Here is a 21,314-nt window from a genome sequence, read left to right as displayed (position 1 = left end):
TACGCTGCCCACAAGGTGACCCTGGAGCTCAGAATAATCAGCCCAGGCCGACTCTAACTCTTCCGGAAGACGCATCACTTCCCGATAGAATGTCATATAGCTTTCTTTGTGTCTCAAGGCCGTGTCCTCAGCCAACCGCACAGAAGCTGCCAAAGCAAGAGAGCTAGCCTTCTCCCCCTCGAACTCCTTCTTCAGTTTAGTCACCTTCGCTTTAAACTCCTCCTTCAGGCCCTTCATCCGATTAAACTCCCGCTTAGCTTCTTCCATAAAGACTTTGGTAGCATGCAGAGGCAGATTTTGAGCAGTCCGATACAGAACAGCACCCATATGAGTCATCTTAACACTGCTTCGAGTTATAAAATCCAAGTGATAAAGCAGAGAAGCATCATCCATAGAGAGGGCACCATAAGGGGCGATCTGCTGGTCGACAAAGCCAATAGGGTCAAAATCCAGGGCATCCAGATTGAAAGGCTCAACAGTTTGAGGTCTTTTAGGAGGAGGGACGACCGAAGAGGAAACCACAGCAGCAGTAGAAGATTGTGGGGGATCCACTAAACGGACCCAAGGTGTAGGGATCATTCTCCTCGGACCAGGAGATCTTGGCAAAAACAGCTTCAATGGGACCTGAGAAGTCCATTCCCCATTGATGAGCGGATAATTTATACGCTTTTTGGCATTGTTTTTATATAGTTTTTAGTAAGTTTGAGCTACTTTTAGGGATATTTTCATTCGTTTTTATGTTAAATTCACATTTCTGGACTTTACTATGAGTTTGTGTGTTTTTCTGTGATTTCAGGTAAATTCTGGCTGAAATTGAGGGACTTGAGCAAAACTCTGAAAAAGGCTGACAAAAGGACTGCTGATGCTGTTGGAATCTGACCTCCCTGCACTCGAAATGGATTTTCTGGAGCTACAGAACTCCAAATGGCACGCTCTCAACGGCGTTGGAAAGTAGACATCCAGGGCTTTCCAGCAATATATAATAGTTTATACTTTATTCGAAGAATGACGACGTAACTTGGCGTTGAACGCCAAGTTCATGCTGCTGTCTGGAGTTAAACGCCAGAAAAACGTCATGATCCGGAATTGAACGCCCAAAACACGTCATAACTCGGAGTTCAACTCCAAGAGAAGCCTCAGCTCGTGGATTGATCAAGCTCAGCCCAAACATACACCAAGTGGGCCCCGGAAGTGGATTTGTACATCAATTACTTACTCATGTAAACCCTAGGAGCTAGTTTATTATAAATAGAACATTTAACTATTGTATTAGAGGTCTTTGATCATTCGGTCTTGTGACCACATGGGGGCTGGCCATTCGGCCATGCCTGAACTCTTTGCTTATGTATTTTCAACGGTGGAGTTTCTGCACACCATAGATTAAGGGTGTGGAGCTCTGCTGTACCTCAAGTATTAATGCAATTCTATTTTCTTTTATTCAAATCTCTCTTATTCTTATTCCAAGATATTCATTCGTACCCAAGAACATGATGAATGTGATGATAAGTAACCCTCATTATCATTCTCACTTATGAACGCACGTGATTGACAACCACTTCCGTTCTACATGCAACCGAGCTTGAATGTGTATCTCTTAGATTCCCCAACAGAATCTTCGTGGTATAAGCTAATAGATGGCGGCATTTATGAGGATCCGGAAAGTCTCACCTTGTCTGTGGTATTCCGAGTAGGATCCTGGGAATCCGGAAAGTCTAACCTTGTCTGTGGTATTCCGAGTAGGATTCCGGTAATGAATGACTGTGACGTGCTTCAAACTCGCAAGTGCTGGGCGTTAGTGACAGACGCAAAAGAATCAAGGGATTCTATTCCAGTAGGAGCGGGAACCAACCAGTGATTAGCCGTGCTGTGACAGAGTGCGTGAGCGTAGTTTTCACTGCGAGGATGGGATGTAGCCATCAACCATGGGTGATGCCTCCAGACGATTAGCCGTGCGAGTGACAGCCGCATAGGATCATTTTCCCGAGAGGATTGAAAGTAGCCACCGCTGATGGTGAACCCCTATACACAGCTTGCCATGGAAAGGAGTAAGAAGGATTGGGTTGAAGCAGTAGGAGAGCAAACGTCCTTGAGCTATGCAGCATCTCCATTCGCTTATCTGAAATTCCCACCAATGAGTCTGCATAAGTATTCTATCCCTTTTATTATTTATTTTCTTATTTCTATTTTCGAAACCCATAAACCAATTTAATCTGCCTAACTGAGATTTACAAGGTGACCATAGCTTGCTTCATACCAACAATCTCTATGGAATCGACCCTTACTCACGTAAGGTTTATTACTTGGACGACCCAGTACACTTGCTGGTTAGTTGAACGGAGTTGTGAAAAGAAAAAGCTTCTCTAACAGTACCTGGAATTATTATTGATCACAATTTCGTCCACCAAGTTTTTGGCGCCGTTGCCGGGGATTGTTCGAGTATGGACAACTGACGGTTCATCTTGTTGCTCAGATTAGGTAACTTTCTTTTCAAAAATCTTTTTCAAAAATTTTTCTTTTATTTTTCGTTTTTCCAAAAATATTTTCGAAAAAATTAATAAAAATACAAAAAAATTAGAAAATCATAAAAATCAAAAATATTTTGTGTTTCTTGTTTGAGTCTTGTGTTGATTTTTAAGTTTGGTGTCAATTGCATGCTTTAAAAATTTTCTTGCATTTTTCGAAAATCCCATGCATTCATAGTGTTCTTCATGATCTTCAAGTTGTTCTTGACAAGTCTTCTTGTTTGATCTTGATGATTTCTTGTTTTGTGTCTTTTGTTGTTTTTCATGTGCATTTTTGCATTCATATTTTCCATGCATTAAAGATTTTTAAGTTTGGTGTCTTGCATGTTTTCTTTGCATCAAAAATTTTTCAAAATTATGTTCTTGATGTTCATCATGATCTTCAAAGTGTTCTTGGTGTTCATCTTGACATTCATAACATTCTTGCATGCATTCATTGTTTTAATCTAAAAATTTCATGCATTGAGTATTTTTTGTTGTTTTTCTCTTTCATAATTAAAAATTCAAAAATCAAAAAATATCCTTTCCTTATTTTCCTCCAAATTTTCGAAATTTTGGGTTGACTTGGTCAAAAAATTTTTCAAAATTAGTTGTTTCTTACAAGTCAAGTCAAAATTTCAATTTTAAAAATCTTATCTTTTCAAAATATTTTTCAAAAATCATATCTTTTTTATTTTTTATATAATTTTCGAAAATTTCAAAAATTATTTTTCAAAATATTTTCAAAATCTTTTTCTTATCTTTTTATCAATTTTTCGAAAATTAAGCTAACAATTAATGTGATTGGTTCAAAAATTTGAAATTTGTTACTTTCTTGTTAAGAAAGGTTCAATCTTTAAATTCTAGAATCTTATCTTGTAGTTTCTTATTAGTTAAGTAATTTTTTTTAAATTTAAATCTTTTTCAAAATATCTTTTTCAAATATATCTTTTTATCTTTTATCTTATCTTTTTCAAAAATTTTATCTTTTTCAAAATTTGATCTCAAAATATCTTATCTAACTTCTTATCTTCTTATCTTTTTCAAATTTTGATTTCAAATCTTTTTCAATCAACTAACTAACTTTTTGTTTGTTTCTTATCTTTTTCAAAACTACCTAACTACTTTTCCCTCTCTAAATTTCGAAAATACCTCCCTCTCTTTTTCAAAAATTCTTTTTGTTTTAAATTTTAATTTTAATTATATTTTGTCTTTGATTTTTGAAAATTACTAACCTCTTTTTCAAAAATCATTTTCGAATTTCTCCCTCTCTTTTCTTCTTCTAATTAATTATTTAATTACTAACACTTCTCTTCACCTCTCTTCATCCAAAAATCCGAATCCTTCCTTCTTCTTTCTTATACCCCTTTCTTCTTCTACTAACATAAGGGAATCTCTATACTGTGACATAGAGGATTCCTCTTTCTTTTCTTGTTTTCTTCTCTTTCATATGAGCAGGAACAGGGAAAAGGGCACTCTTGTTGAAGTTGATCCAGAACCTGAAAGGACTCTGAAGAGAAAATTAAGCTAAATTACAACAATCCAGAAATAACCTTTCAGAAATTTTCGAACAAGAGAAGGAGATGGCAGCCGAAAATAATAATAATAATAATGCAAGGAGAATGCTTGGTGACTTCACAAAGCCAACATCCAAGTTTGATGGAAGAAGCATCTCCATTCCTGCCATTGGAGCCAATAACTTTGAGCTTAAGCCTCAACTAGTTGCATTAATGCAACAAAACTGCAAGTTTTATGGACTTCCATCTGAGGATCCTTATCAGTTTTTAACTGAGTTCTTGCAGATCTGTGAGACTGTAAAGACGAATGGAGTTGATCATGAAGTCTACAGACTCATGCTTTTCCCTTTTGCTGGACTCCTGGGATAAGCTGGTCACTGCCTTCCTGGATAAATTCTTTCCTCCTCAAAAGCTGAGCAAGCTGAGAGTGGATGTTCAAACCTTCAAACAAAAAGATGGTGAATCCCTCTATGAAGCCTGGGAAAGATATAAGCAGTTGACCAAAAGATGTCCATCTGACATGTTTTCAGAATGGACCCTATTAGATATATTCTATTATGGTCTCTCTGAATTTTCAAAAATGTCATTGGACCATTCTGCAGGTGGATCTATTCACCTGAAGAAAACGCCTGAAGAGGCTCAAGAACTCATTGACATGGTTGCAAACAACCAATTCATGTATACCTCTAAGAGGAATTCCGTGAATAATGGGATACCTCAGAAGAAAGGAGTTCTTGAAATTGATGCTCTGAATGCTATACTGGCTCAGAACAAAATGTTGACTCAACAGGTCAACATAATCTCTCAAAATCTGAATGGATTGCAACATGCATCCAACAGTACTAGAGAGGTAGCTTCTGAAGAAGCTTATGATCCTGAGAACCCTGCCATGGCAGAGGTTAATTACATGGGTGAACCTTATGGAAACACCTATAATCCATCATGGAGAAATCATCCAAATTTCTCTTGGAAGGATCAACAAAAGCCTCAACAAGGCTTTAACAATGGTGGACGCAATAGGCTGAGCAATAGTAAGCCATATCCATCATCTTCTCAGCAACAAACAGAGAATTCTGAACAAAACACTTCCAATTTAGCCAATATAGTCTCTGATCTGTCAAAGGCCACTTTCAGTTTCATGAATGAAACAAGATCCTCCATCAGAAATCTGGAGGCACAAATGGGCCAGCTGAGTAAGAAAGTCATTGAAACTCCTCCCAATATTCTCCCAAGCAATACAGAAGAGAATCCAAAAGGAGAGTGCAAGGCCATTGATTTAATCAAAGTGGCCGAATGCACTAAGGAGGAGGAGGACGAAAATCCTAGTGAGGAAGACCTCCTGGGACGTCCTTCAAACAAGAAGGAGTTTCCTATTAAGGATCCAGAGGAATCTGAGGCTCATCTAGAGACCATAGAGATTCCACTAAATCTCCTTCTGCCATTCATGAGCTCTGAAGACTATTCTTCCTCTAAAGAGGATGAAGATGTGACTGGAGAGCAAGTTGCTCAATATTTAGGAGCTATCATGAAGCTGAATGCCAAGCTGTTTGGTAATGAGACTTGGGAAAGTGAACCTCCCTTGCTCATTAGTGAACTAGATACTTGGATTCAGAGAACTCTACCTCAAAAGAAACAAGATCCTGGCAAGTTCCTAATACCTTGTACCATAGGCACCATGAGCTTTGAAAAAGCTCTATGTGATCTGGGGTCAGGGATAAATCTTATGCCACTCTCTGTAATGGAGAAGCTGGGGATCATTGAGGTACAACCTGCCTTGTTCTCATTACAATTGGCAGATAAGTCATTGAGACAAACTTATGGGATAGTAGAGGACGTTTTAGTAAAGGTTGAAGGCCTTTACATCCCTGCTGATTTCATAATCCTAAACACTAGGAAGGAAGATGATGAATGCATCATCCTAGGAAGACCTTTCCTAGCCACAGCAGAAGCTGTGATAGATGTCAACAGAGGTGAGTTAGTCCTTCAATTGAATGGGGACTACCTTGTGTTTAAGGCACATGGCCATCCCTCTGTGACAAACGAGAGTAAGCATGAAGAGCTTCTCTCAGTTCAAGGTCAAGAAGAGCCCACACAGTCAAACTCTAAGTTTGGTGTTGTGAAGCCACAATCAAACTCTAAGTTTGGTGTTCAGACCCCATATCCAAACTCTAAGTTTGGTGTTGGGACCACACTAACATTGACCTGATCACCTTGTGGCTCCATGAGAGCCACTGTCAAGCTATTGACATTAAAGAAGTGCTTGTTGGGAGGCAACCCAATTTTATTTATCTAATTTTATTTTATTTTTTTTCTTTGTTATTTTTGTGTTTAATTAGGTACATGATCATGAGGAGTCACGAAAAAAATCAAAAAAATTAAAAACAGAGTCAAAAACAGAAGAAAAAATTTTTCACCCTGGAGGTAGCGCAGACTGGCGTTCAACACCAGTAAGATGCATCTGGCTGGCGTTCAACGCCAGAACAGAGCACCATTCTGGCGCTGAACGCCAGAAACAAGCAACAACCTGGCGTTAAACGCCAGGAATGTGCACAGAGAGGACAAACTGGCGCTGAACGCCAGTAACAAGCATGAAACTGGCGTTCAACGCCAGAAACATGCATTACATGGGCGTTGAACGCCCAGAACGTGCACCAATGGGCGTTTGAACGCCAGAATGATGCACGAAGGCAATTTACATGCCTATATGGTGAAGGAATGGTATTTCTTTTCACCTCAGGATCTGTGGACCCCACAGGATCCCCACCTACCATATTCCTACCTTTTCTTTTAATCCTAATCACACTCTCCTAATCCAAATCTCATTTCACTCTTTCCCATATCACACTTCCCAAAAACCTTCACCAATCACCTCAATTCCTCTTCCCAATTACCCCATTCACCATTCACATCAACCCACTCTTCCCCATAAACCCCACCTACCTTCATAAAATTCAAATTCATTTTCCCACCCATTCCCACCCAAATTGGCCGAACCTATACCCTCCCCTCTCCCTATAAATACCCTTCCACTCTTCTTCATTTTCACACATCACAAACCCACCTTCTCCCACATAGCCGAACCAACTCTTCTCCCTCTCTTCCCTATTCTCTTCTTCTTCTACTACTTTTCTTTTCTTTCTTGCTCGAGGGCGAGCAAAATTTTAAGTTTGGTGTGGTAAAAGCATAAGCTTTTTGTTTTTCCATTACCATCAATGGCACCTAAGGCCGGAGTATCCTCTAGAAAAGGGAAAGGGAAGACAAAAGCTTCCACCTCCGAGTCATGGGAGAAGGAGAGATTCATCTCCAAGAGCCATCAAGACCACTTCTATGATGTTGTGGCAAAGAAGAAGGTGATCCCCGAGGTCCCTTTCAAGCTCAAAAAGAATGAGTATCCGGAAATCCGACATGAAATTCAAAGAAGAGGGTGGGAAGTCATAACCAACCCCATGCAACAAGTCGGAATATTGATGGTTCAAGAGTTCTATGCCAATGCATGGATCACTAGGAACCATGATCAAAGTATGAACCCGAATCCAAAGAACTATATCACAATGGTTCGGGGGAAATACTTAGATTTTAGTCCGGAAAATGTGAGGTTGGTGTTTCACTTGCCCATGATGCAAGAAGATGAACGCCCCTACACTAGAAGGGTCAACTTTAATCAAAGGTTGGACCAAGTCCTTATGGACATATGTGTGGAAGGAGCTCAGTGGAGAATAGACGCCAAAGGCAAGCCAGTTCAACTAAGAAGACTGGATCTCAAGCCTGTGGCTAGAGGATGGTTGGAGTTCATCCAAAGATCCATCATTCCTACTAGCAACCGATCTGAAGTTACTGTGGATCGGGCCATCATGATCCATAGCATCATGATTGGAGAGGAAGTGGAAGTTCATGAGGTCATCTCCAATGAACTCTATAAAATAGCCGACAAGTCCTCACCCATGGCACGGCTAGCCTTCCCTCACCTTATTTGCCATCTATGTTACTCAGCTGGAGTTATCATAGATGGAGATGTCTCCATTGAAGAAGACAAGCCCATCACCAAGAAAAGGATGGAGCAAACAAGAGAAGTTCCTCACGGCCCTCAAGAAGAACATGAGGAAGTTCATCATCAACAAATGCCTCAAGGAATGCACTTTCCTCCCAACAACTATTGGGAGCAACTCAATACCTCCTTAGAAGATTTGAGCCATAATGTTGAACAATTAAGGGTGGAACATCATGAGCACTCCATCATTCTCCAAGAAATAAGAGAAGATCAAAAAGCAATGAGGGAGGAGCAACAAAGGCAAGGAAGGGACATAGAAGAGCTTAAGGACATTGTTGGACCTTCAAGAAGAAGACGCCACTAAAGGTGGATTCATTCCTTGTTCTTTATTTCTTTATGTTTTCGGTTTTTAATTATTGTGTTTATCTATGTTTTGTGTCTTTATTTCATGATCATTAGTGTGTAACCATGCCTTAAAGCTATGAATAAAACCCATTAGTCTTTCACCTCTCTTAAATGAAAAATGTTTTAATTCAAAAGAACAAGAAGTACATGAATTTCGAATTTATCCTTGAATTTAATTTAATTATATTGATGTGGTGGCAATACTCTTTGTTTTCTGAATGAATGCTTGAACAGTGCATATTTTTGATCTTGTTGTTTATGAGTGTTAAAATTGTTGGCTCTTGAAAGAACGATGAACAAAGAGAAATGTTATTGATGATCTGAAAAATCATGAAATTGATTCTTGAAGCAAGAAAAAGCAGTGAAAAAGGAAGCTTGCGAAAAAAAAAAGTGGCGAAAAAAAAATAGAAAGAAAAAGAAGGAGCAGTAGAAAAAGCCAATAGCCCTTAAAACCAAAAGGCAAGGGTAAAAAGGATCCAAGGCTTTGAGCATCAATGGATAGGAGGGCCCAAGGAAATAAAATCCAGGCCTAAGCGGCTAAATCAAGCTGTCCCTAACCATGTGCTTGTGTCATGAAGGTCCAAGTGAAAAGCTTGAGACTAAGTGGTTAAAGTCGTGATCCAAGGCAAAAGAGTGTGCTTAAGAGCTCTGGACACCACTAACTGGGGACTCTAGCAAAGCTGAGTCACAATCTGAAAAGGTTCACCCAGTTATGTGTCTGTGGCATTGATGTATCCGGTGGTAATACTGGAAAACAAAGTGCTTAGGGCCACGGCCAAGACTCATAAGTAGCTGTGTTCAAGAATCAACATGCTTAACTAGGAAAGTCAATAACATTATCCGAAATTCTGATTTCCCAGAGACGCCAATCACTCTGAACATCAAAGGAAAAAGTGAGATGCCAAAACTATTCAGAAGCAAAAAGCTACAAGTCCCGCTCATCTAATTAAATTAATATTCATTGATATTCTGGAATTTATAGTATATTCTCTTCTTTTATCCTATTTGATTTTCAGTTGCTTGGGGACAAGCAACAATTTAAGTTTGGTGTTGTGATGAGCGGATAATTTATACGCTTTTTGGCATTGTTTTTATATAGTTTTTAGTAAGTTTGAGCTACTTTTAGGGATATTTTCATTAGTTTTTATGTTAAATTCACATTTCTGGACTTTACTATGAGTTTGTGTGTTTTTCTGTGATTTCAGGTAAATTCTGGCTGAAATTGAGGGACTTGAGCAAAACTCTGAAAAAGGCTGACAAAAGGACTGCTGATGCTGTTGGAATCTGACCTCCCTGCACTCGAAATGGATTTTCTGGAGCTACAGAACTCCAAATGGCACGCTCTCAACGGCGTTGGAAAGTAGACATCCAGGGCTTTCCAGCAATATATAATAGTTTATACTTTATTCGAAGAATGACGACGTAACTTGGCGTTGAACGCCAAGTTCATGCTGCTGTCTGGAGTTAAACGCCAGAAAAACGTCATGATCCGGAATTGAACGCCCAAAACACGTCATAACTCGGAGTTCAACTCCAAGAGAAGCCTCAGCTCGTGGATTGATCAAGCTCAGCCCAAACATACACCAAGTGGGCCCCGGAAGTGGATTTGTACATCAATTACTTACTCATGTAAACCCTAGGAGCTAGTTTATTATAAATAGAACATTTAACTATTGTATTAGAGGTCTTTGATCATTCGGTCTTGTGACCACATGGGGGCTGGCCATTCGGCCATGCCTGAACTCTTTGCTTATGTATTTTCAACGGTGGAGTTTCTGCACACCATAGATTAAGGGTGTGGAGCTCTGCTGTACCTCAAGTATTAATGCAATTCTATTTTCTTTTATTCAAATCTCTCTTATTCTTATTCCAAGATATTCATTCGTACCCAAGAACATGATGAATGTGATGATAAGTAAACCTCATTATCATTCTCACTTATGAACGCACGTGATTGACAACCACTTCCGTTCTACATGCAACCGAGCTTGAATGTGTATCTCTTAGATTCCCCAACAGAATCTTCGTGGTATAAGCTAGATAGATGGCGGCATTTATGAGGATCCGGAAAGTCTCACCTTGTCTGTGGTATTCCGAGTAGGATCCTGGGAATCCGGAAAGTCTAACCTTGTCTGTGGTATTCCGAGTAGGATTCCGGTAATGAATGACTATGACGTGCTTCAAACTCGCAAGTGCTGGGCGTTAGTGACAGACGCAAAAGAATCAAGGAATTCTATTCCAGTAGGAGCGGGAACCAACCAGTGATTAGCCGTGCTGTGACAGAGTGCGTGAGCGTAGTTTTCACTGCGAGGATGGGATGTAGCCATCAACCATGGGTGATGCCTCCAGACGATTAGCCGTGCGAGTGACAGCCGCATAGGATCATTTTCCCGAGAGGATTGAAAGTAGCCACCGCTGATGGTAAACCCCTATACACAGCTTGCCATGGAAAGGAGTAAGAAGGATTGGGTTGAAGCAGTAGGAGAGCAGACGTCCCTGAGCTATGCAGCATCTCCATTCGCTTATCTGAAATTCCCACCAATGAGTCTGCATAAGTATTCTATCCCTTTTATTATTTATTTTCTTATTTCTATTTTCGAAACCCATAAACCAATTTAATCTGCCTAACTGAGATTTACAAGGTGACCATAGCTTGCTTCATACCAACAATCTCTGTGGGATCGACCCTTACTCACGTAAGGTTTATTACTTGGACGACCCAGTACACTTGCTGGTTAGTTGAACGGAGTTGTGAAAAGAAAAAGCTTCTCTAACAGTACCTGGAATTATTATTGATCACAATTTCGTCCACCACCCATCTACATGGGCCGAGGTGTTTTGAGCTACAGTAGCTTTCCTCGCCTTCTTGAAGGCCTTCATTGCATCATTATTCTTGGCCATCTCTAAAAAATGGAAAACAACAATTCATCATACTGGGAAGAAAGGGGAAAAGCAAAAAATAAGAAAATAGTATACATCGAGTAATACCCAATATATCTCGGACAAGGGAGGGGTCTCCCAAACATTTTTTGTTATCTAAATGAGGTGGTTCCCCCCAAAGATCCTCCAAAACTGTCACAAAGGCCTGCTCGACCTCATCAAGCATCTCCCACGTATAACGGGACACTACTACATTATGCTACCAATGTAAAGGGAAGGATGGCTCCCCATTCGCTTCTAGAAAAAAGGGACGAGCTCCCTCAATAGCTCAAACCTTGAAAAAATAATTCTTGAAGTCCCTAAAAGACTCATCTTACATGGTAAAAACCTTATGTCCTTGTGCAGATCTAAAAGAAACCCACGAGGCTTTCTTTTTTGAAGAGATTCTGGGCTTAGTTAAAACAAACAAGTAAAGGAAAAGAGTTTGAGAAGGGGTAACATTCAATTCTTGACAAAGAAGTTGAAAAATCTTAATAAAGCCCCAAGAGTTTGGATGAAGCTGGGACGGAGCTACATTACACGACCACAACAAATCGGTCTCAAACGAGGTAAAAGGAAAAGTGATATCCAACTGGCTGAAGAAATAGTCATAGGCATAAAAGAAAAGGCGCTCCCCCTGGGTCAAGACAGGGAAGCAAACCCTCTCCTCGGACTCAGGTGCCACCAACTCATAATTCTTCTCTTGATCCCTACTCTTACAGAGATGGTGATGCTTCTTAAGCTCCACACAGAATTCAGCATTAACCACAGAAACACACATCAAAACAAGGGAGTCCAAACAATCAGACATACCCTCAGGAACCTTAGAAGATGTCTCTACAATATTTTTGCGAGAAGACATAGCCAACTAGCCCTACAAACAAGAAAAGGAGAGTGGATTAATAAAAACATCTCGGACGAAATCAAAGCAACTCAGCCAGCACAGTCCAAACACGGCACAAACAGCAAAAGGAAACCTCAGGACCCACACCAAGAAAGTCCAGGGGAATCCTTTGGAGGCAATCAGTGAATAAAGATTCAGAAAAATCTACAAGACTAATGTCCCAATAGAAACCCGCATCAAGAATAAAGAGAAACCCTTTCCAAGAAAAACAAACGCGAAGAAGATCAAACGAGTCGCCAAAAGAAAAAGTTACAATAGTTCAAAAATCAGCAGTAGCATACGAAGCCCTAAAGAGCCAAACCAGGAAAATACACTCAGAAGCATACGTAAGGTCAAAAGGAATAAAGCATGCATCACAGTAACAAACCAAACGCAATAAAAATTCAAGCTTTCCAATATGCACTCAGTCAAAATCAAAGCTTCAAAATCAAACACGACGTAGCAGAAATAAACGGTGAAGGGAAAGCAAAACCAACCTGAAAAAAAAGAGAAGAATGCGGAAGAAGGTTGAAGAAGAGGAGGCCAGAAATTGCTGTCAAAAGCACTTACGATCGCCAAACAAACGTCGTAAGAAGAAACACCAAGAAACGTAAGTTTTCAGAAGAAAACAGAAGGAGAGGAGAAAAAGGGAAGTCACAGCAAAAGAAAGAGAGGAGAAAACCGTTTTTTGAGAGTAAATTTCTAAATAAAAGCCAAGAGAAACGGAGCATCGAAAACCAATTAATGGGGCATTAAAAACCCTCGCACATTCCCAAGGCCAGAACACTAATCCAAAAGCATGCATTTTCGAAAGAAGCGAAACGTTCTGCATTCAAAAAAGGGAACCCTACAAAGATAAAATCGATGAAATGCTCGAGTTCGGCTTCACCCGAGAAGGATCGAAGTCTTAAAACTAAAGACTCATCCTCAAAAAGAAGACCGAGCACGAGCAGGGGCACTGTTCATACCCTGGGTCGAGCTATTCGACCTGGGATGTTCTACCAACGAAACGACCGACCTCCTCAGGTCAGGACAATCCGACCTCTTCTCAAAGAGCTCGGCCAAGGCACAGGAAAGCCTAATAAAGGGCCCAAACAGAGGAACACGTCCCGAATCCAAAGGCAGCCCAAGCCTATAGAGATAAGAGCGGTTCCCTTGAAGATACGAGGACCTCAGTCAAAGATAAGATAAGATAAGATAAGATAAAATAACTAACTTATCTTATCTAAAAAGGTCACTCCACACCTCTATAAATACACTGGAGCACCCAGGTATAACTCATACTCTGATTCTACTCAATACCTGCTTAATACCCTTGCTAACTTAAGCATCGGAGTCCCTTGCAGGTACCCCCACCCTCTAGGGACGAAGGAATCAGCACCGCCACCAAGTCCAATAAGTCGGACACAGCAACTCCGACCAGTACAGAAGATCTCATTCGAGATCGACCTATAGTTTCAGGTAACCCTCGGAACAACTGCGAAGATGAATTTCGAAGGGGTTTAGCCTAATCTCATGCTTTCTTATGGTAGAAAATACCTTCGAAAGATCAGACAAAAGTGCCGATTCGACCTTGGTTTTAACAAGCATATCGTCTATATATATCTCCATAAGTTTTCCTAAGTGGGAGGAAAACACCTTGTTCATCAATTATTTATATATGGCTCTGGCATTTTTTACCCAAAAGGCATTACTACATAGCAATAGTTTGCTTTTAGAGTTATGAACGAGGTCTTCTCTTGGTCAGGCTTATACATCAGGATTTAGTTGTATCCCGAGTAAGCATCCATGAAGGACAGGTATCGATAGCCGGAGGCTAAGTCAACCAGGCATCGATGCTGGGTGATGTGTGAAAATTAGTTTCCCACACAAACTAACCAACAAGTGAACCGATTTGCATCAAGTAGTAATAACTGACCAGAGTGAGGTCGATCCCACAGGGATTGATGGATCAAGCAACTTTAGTTAGGTGATAAATTTAGTCAAGCTAACAAGTGATGAATTAAGTGAAATTTGATTATCAGAAGATAAACAGCAAGAAATTTAGATGCTGAAAGTAAATTAGCAGAAGCTTAAATGGCAAGAAAGGTAAATTGCTGAAACATAAAATGCAAAAAAAGATAAAAGAGCTGAAACTAAAATTGCAAGAAATATAAATAACTGAATCTTAGAGTGCAAGAAAGTAGAATTGCAGAATTTAAAGTGTAGGGAGACTTAAATGACATGAATCATAAAGGGAAATGGGTGCAGGGAAGTAAATAGCAAGACAAATAAAATCGAAAATGAAATCAGAGAGATCTAAAGTGAATAAAATCAAAGAGAATGATTCATCAGGGATTAGAGATATCATAATCCATCATGAATCAATTGAGTCTCAACTCCTTTCTCAACCATATGAGTAGATCTATGGCGGATTGAAATTGATTGGATCCCAATTTTTTAGCAATCCAATCTCTCTAATCACAATCAATCATGCCAATTTCTTGATCTAATTGTCATGAGAAGAGGTTAAGTGCAAATCTCTCATCCATGAGCCACACTAACTCTCAATATCTCAATTCCTCCCGAATGGTGTTGATCAAGAGAGTAATGAAGGATAGAGCTCCAATTCTAATACAAGTGATTCCCCTTCCGAGGCTCACACAAGCATTCAATTGAATTAGACCCCCTTCCGGAGCGAAGAATTGTAAATCAAAATAGAAGATATCCAATAGCTACAAAATTGAATTGAGAAGAAGAAGAATTTCATTTATTCATTGGAATTACAATAGAGCTCCTCCCCCTAATGAATTTAGGGTTTAGTTCATCAAAGCTCAAGTAAAACTAGGAAATAGAAAGTTACAGAGAAGTGTAGAAGAAAAATGCAAAGAGAAAATACAAAATTAGATCTGCTAACTAACTCCTATGCTGAAAATCCCCTACTAGCCAAACTCTTTCTAAATCAAATTCTTCTCTATTTATGCACTTTCAATTGAGCCTTCAGGTTCTTGGATTGGGCCTCTTGATCTTTTTTGAGGTTGATTGGATTGGCTCCTAATGCAATTGAGGGGAGGAGTGTGCCAATTGTGCCTTTCTGGTATTAAAGTGGGAGTCAACATTTTTGGGCTAACGTTGAGTCAAACGTCCCTTTGAAAAATTGGGTTCTGGTTGCTGTCATCAACGTTTGACCCAACGTTGGAGTGCCAACATTCGCCTATCCATGCGTATGCGTGACTCACAAAAACGCGTGGAGGGTGCAATGTACCACTCAACGCGTTTGCATGTCCTGCGTTTTTGTGCGATTGGGGTTAGAATACACATCCACGCGTGCGCGTGGATGCAAATCCCCCAATTCCAATTTTTGAAAGCTTTTTTGAAGACATTGGACCCAGCATTTGAGTGGCAACGTTAGCTCAAACGTTGCTCTATCCACGTGTGCGCGTAACCTACGCGTGCTTGTAGATTGTCAAAATATTAGCTTACGCGTACGCGTTGCATGTGCATGTGCGTTGATACACTTTTTCAAAATTAAGATTTTGGAACTCAGTTCGTGCATATTGGCATCAGTGTTTCACTCAACGTTGGAGTGCCAACGTTTGCCTATCCACGCGTGCGCGTAACCTACGCATGCGCGTGAATTGTCAAAATTTTAAATCCACGCGTGCACGCATAGCATGCGTACGCGTCGCTATATTTTACTTTAATGCCATTTGAGGTAATTCATATAAATCTTGTTTTCTTTGATTGTTGTTGTTAATTCTTTACAATTAGTTGTTGTTAGATTTTATTCTTGTTGTTGATTTTGCTATGCTTTTCTTTCATGCCTTCCAATTGTTTGATGAAATGGTTGGAAGGATGTTAGAGTAGAATTTTATGCTCTTGGCTTGGAGAGGTAACTTAGGAATTCTTGAGTTGCTAATGTCCAAGTAATTGATGATTGGGAGCCATTGACTGTAGTTCTCATTAATTCAATTAGTGAAGAGCTAAGACCTATAGACTTGGATTGGTATAGATCATTTAACTTTCCTTTACTAGTTAGAGGATGATTTAATGGGATTGATCCCTGCCAATTCTCATATTGTGGTTAGTGATAGGGATAGAGATCATTGACCACCAACCCTTACTAAGACCTTTTTGTTATTTGAATTTCCTTGCCATTTACTTTTCATGTTTCTTATCCAAAACCCCAAAATATACAACTCATAACCAATAACAAGAACTCTACCCTGCAATTCCTTTGAGAGACGACCCGAGGTTTAAATACTTCGATTATTAGGATTATTAGGGGTTTGTTACTTGTGACAAACAAATTTTTGTATGAAAGGATTATTGTTGGTTTAGAAACTATACTTTACAACGAGATTTCATTAGTGAAATTCTAAACCGTCAAAAATCCTCTCATCAAAATAGCGCCGTTACCGGGGAGTTGCAATGGTGATATGTTATTGGTTATTGTATATATGTGAATATTGTGAATAGCTTGATTTTTGGATTGCTTGTTAGCTTTTCTAGTTTTAGCACATTGTTTTATTATTTCTTGTTAGCTTTTGTTTTTATTTTCTCTTTCCATTATGAATTCTCACTTTAGCTATGAGTGTGATTACAACTATGTTGTAGGAAGTGGAGGTTACAATGAAGAGGTGTATCAAGAATGGGACAACCCAAGGTGGGAGGAGCCATATGCATATGATCAATCCTCTTGGCAACAACCTCCACCAATACAGATTCTAAACTAACAGAAAATCCCTTCGTACAAAGGTTTTGGTTGTCACAAGTAACAAACCCCTAAATAAATTGATAACCGAAGTATTCAAACATCGGGTCATCTTCTCAAGGAATTGCAGGGAGGTGATGTGTGAGCATCTTGTCTATCTTTTCCTAGAGAATTTGCATCTAAATTGTTGAGTTTAATTTAGAATTAATTATATTTTAGCCACTATGGATGCTACTTTGAGTTTTGTGCAATTTTATTCATTTTAGGTAGCATTCGGATGGATTTGATGAAGTTTCTGCAAAGAAGAAGAAGAAACCAAAGAGTTAACCAGCGAGACTGACGCGGACGCGTAGCTCAAGCGACCGCGCGGAATGGAGAAATCGCAATGACGCGATCGTGTGCCTGACGCAAACGCGTGGACTGGAATATGCACAAATGACACAAATGCGTGGACGACGCGGACGCGTCACATGCACGATCTGCAAAAATACAAACGATGCTGGAGGCGAATTCTGGGCTGTTTAACCCAGTTTCCAGCCCAGAAAACACAAACTAAAAGCTGCAGAATGGACAAATCAAGTGGTCCCCACCCATCAACTGAAGATATGTTAATTAATTCAAATTTAAATTCAAATCTTATCTTTTAGGAAAAGATATTATTTTTAGTTTTAGATATTAGATTTTAAATTAATTAGGATTAGTTATAAAAAGGGGACCATATTGTTACCAGAACCCTTATTTTTCTTCTCTAAACCATGAGCAACTAATCCTCCATTGTTAAGGTTAGGAGCTCTGTCTATTTTCATGGATTGATTCGTTTGATCTTTTTAATTTAATTCATGTCTTGATTTATATTTCAATAATTGTTTTCATTCTTTATTCTATTAACATTGGGTGGAACGGAAGTATGACTCATGTTCTAATTGAGTTCTCGTAAAACTTGGAAAAGCTCTTTACTTGAACAACAGCTTGAAAATATATTATACTGAATTTTTAATTGTTTGTATTTAAAGGGATACGTGACATATAATCCCCTTATTTGTGGATAATTATGATTCTTTTGGCATATAAACTAGAAATTGATCATCACCCTCTAATTGGAATTAATTGACCAAGGAATTGGCAATTAATAAGTTTTAGAGGATACTGGAAAAGTCTAAGGAATTAGGGTCTAGTCACATATAGTTTGCCATGAAATTAAATCTTGCATGATTAAATTAATTAGTAATAAAAGTTAATCTGGAAATTAGATAACTCTGAAACCTTAACTGTTTTCTCCATATTTTATTCCCAATTTATTTAATTATCTATACTTTTGATATTCTGAATTCGAACTTAAACCTTTTGAACATCTCAAAACCAATTTCTGCTTGCCTAACTAAGCTTATCACTCAAGAATTGTTGCTTGATCCATCAATCCTCATGGGATCGACCCTTACTCACGTAAGGTATTACTTGGTACGACCCGGTGCACTTGCCGGTTAGTAGTGTGGTTGTAAAATACCGCATCAAATTTTTGGCGCTGTTGCCGGGGATTGATAGTGATTAACAACTATTAGTTGTTTGATTGCTTAGATTAGGTGTTTTAGTTTTAATTTTTATTTAAATATTGTTTTATTATTTTTCAAAAAAAATTTACGTTAATATTTTTTCTTTTTACACTTTCTCTTTTTTTCTTTCGTTCCCCCTCCCCTGTTACGTTTCCCTTCTTTTATCTTTTTGTTTTTTTTTCTTTTTTATAAAAAAAAATTCAAAAAAAATTTCAAAAAAATAATAAATAAATAAATAAATTTTTAAATAAATAAATAGCACTAATATTTTTCTTAATTTCTGAAATTAAGTTTGGTGTTATCTATTTATTAATATTTTTTCTATTTATTTATTTATTTTATTCAATATTTTTATCTCTTTACACAGGTTACCTCAGTGGGAATTCTCTGCACTCTGACGTAGAGATTTCCATTCTTTCTTGTTTTCTGTTTGTTTATGCGCAGGAACATAGACAAAGAACATCTCTTAAGCTTTGATCCTGAAACTGAAAGGACTTTCAGGCGGCGTTTACAACAAGCAAGACTTTATAAGGCTGCAGAATCCATTATGGATCGACTAATACTGAGAATACCAATGCGGCAAACCCGAATGGGAATGAACAAAGGAGAGTACTTTGCTCTTACTCTTCTCCTACTGCAGATCTTTATGGAAAAAGCATCGTGGTGCCTCCTATTGCTGCAAACAACTTTGAGTTGAAGCCTCAACTGGTCACCCTGGTGCAACAAAACTGCCAGTATCATAGTCTTCTCCACGAAGACCCAAATCAATTCATTTCAAGTTTTCAGCAGATTTGTGATACTGTGAAGACAAACAAAGTGAACCCAGATGTGTACAAACTAATGCTCTTCCCGTTTGCTCTGAGGGAAGGAGCAAAACTATGGCTAGATTCTTAACCCAAGGACAGTTTGGATACTTGGAACAAGGTGGTTACTGAGTTTCTCACAAAAATTTTCCCACCAAAGAAGCTGACTAAGCTTAGGATGGAGGTTCAGACCTTCAGACAAAAGGATGGTGAGACTCTGTATGAAGCTTGAGAGAGATACAAGCTACTGACTAGGCAATGCCCTCCAGACATGTTCTCTAAATGGACACAAATAGACATATTTTATGAAGGCTTGGGTGAAATGTCCAAAATGTGCTTAAATAATTCTGCAGGAGGTTCATTGCACAAGAAGAAGACACTGGAGAAGACTATTGAGCTTATTGAATTGGTTGCTAGCAACCAATACTTATACTCCTCTAACAGGACCCTTGTGAATTCTGAAACCCCTCAGAAGAGAGGCATGTTGGAAGTAGATGCTATTAATGCTCTTCTTGCTCAGAACAAGATGATGTCTCAGCAAATAAATCTACTTACTCAACAGATAGGTGGCATGCAAGTCTCAGCTATCAACACCCAAAATCCACCACAGGAAGTCTCCTATGACATGGCAGGTAATTTTGTGCAAAATGATAATTATAATTATACTCAACCCTCTTTTGAACAAGTGAATTACATGGGGAGTGGTCCTAGGAATCCCAACAATGACCCATATTCTAAGACATACAACCAGGGATGGAGGAATCACCCAAATTTTGGATGGAGGGATCAACCTCAGAGACCTCAGAACTTCAACAATAATTCTCAGGGCAGTTTCCAACAGAACAATGATTTGGAAGCAATATTGATAGGTTTTAGACAGGAAACCAGAGCATCCATCAAAAACCTGGAGATTTAAATCGGTCAATTAGCCACAAAAGTCACTGAAATTGATCAGAGGACCACTAATAGCCTTCCTGGTAACACAATTTCAAATCCAAGAGAGGAATACAAGGCTATCACTGTGATAAGTGGACAAGTGGCAAGTGCAGAAGCACAAGTTATGCAGGAAACCAGAGCCTCCATTAAAAATTTAGAAGTGCTAGTGGGTCAACTGAGCAAGCAAATACTTGAGAGGTCTGCAAGTACATTTCAAGGTGATACAGTGGTGAACCCAAGAGAAGATTGCAAGGCTATTCAATTTAGAAGTGGTAAAGTAGCTGGTTATGAGACCAAGATCAATGAAGAGCTAGTTGAAAAGGATGCTCCAGAGGAGAAGAAGGAAGAAGTAGAGCACGCCCCTCCAAAGCGTGCAGACAACCCATTCCCAGACTCTCTTGACACTTATCCTACACTGCCAAAGGCTCCTGAGTACAAGCCTAAGATGCCATATCCTCAGAGACTTCAAAAGGAGACCAAGGACAAGCAGTTCTCAAAGTTCTTGGAAATCTTCAGAAAATTACAAAACAATATTCCTTTTGCTGAGGTTTTGGACCAAATGCCTATCTATGCCAAATTCATGAAGGAGCTGTTGTCAAAGAAAAAGCGTTTAAAGGGAGATGAGACAGTAGTCCTGACTAAGGAATGTAGTGTTGTAATTCAGAATAACTTGCCAAAGAAGATGCCAGATCCAGGGAGCTTTTAAATTCCCTGCACTATTGGGAGCACAACCTTTGAGAAAGCCCTATGTGATCTGGGGGCAAGCATAAATCTAATGCCCTTATCTGTGATGAAGAAGCTGCAAATCCAAGAGGCACAACCCACAAAGATAGCATTGCAGATGGCAGATAAATCTATGAAGCCTACATACGGATTAGTGGAGAATATCTTGGTCAAAGTGGGTAAGTTCTTCCTCCGAGCAGACTTTGTGATTCTGGACACAGGGGAGGATGAGAATGCCTCTATAATTCTAGGAAGACCATTCCTAGCCACTGGAAGAGCTCTAATTGATGTAGAAGTGGGTGAATTAGTGCTTAGAGTGTATAATGAGCAACTAATCTTTCATGTCTTCAAAGATATACATCTAACAGGTGAAGAAGAGAGGTGCATGCAGGCTGA

The 21,314-nt window shown here is 39.2% G+C and overlaps 1 non-coding gene across 1 annotated transcript; it reads right to left on the bottom strand.

The window, feature by feature from the left end:
- Positions 1–4,436: 4,436 nt before the first annotated feature.
- LOC112718839 (small nucleolar RNA R71) lies at positions 4,437–4,540 on the bottom strand. The gene has a single exon (XR_003161166.1). It is a non-coding gene; the product is annotated as a small nucleolar RNA R71 (small nucleolar RNA).
- Between the last annotated feature and the right edge of the window lie 16,774 nt (positions 4,541–21,314).

This window comes from Arachis hypogaea, chromosome 10 (genome assembly GCF_003086295.3).
Source record: "Arachis hypogaea cultivar Tifrunner chromosome 10, arahy.Tifrunner.gnm2.J5K5, whole genome shotgun sequence".
NCBI classification, from domain to species: Eukaryota; Viridiplantae; Streptophyta; class Magnoliopsida; order Fabales; family Fabaceae; genus Arachis; species Arachis hypogaea.
Note: the sequence above shows the minus strand (reverse complement) of the source record. Positions and strands in the feature narration are given on the sequence as shown.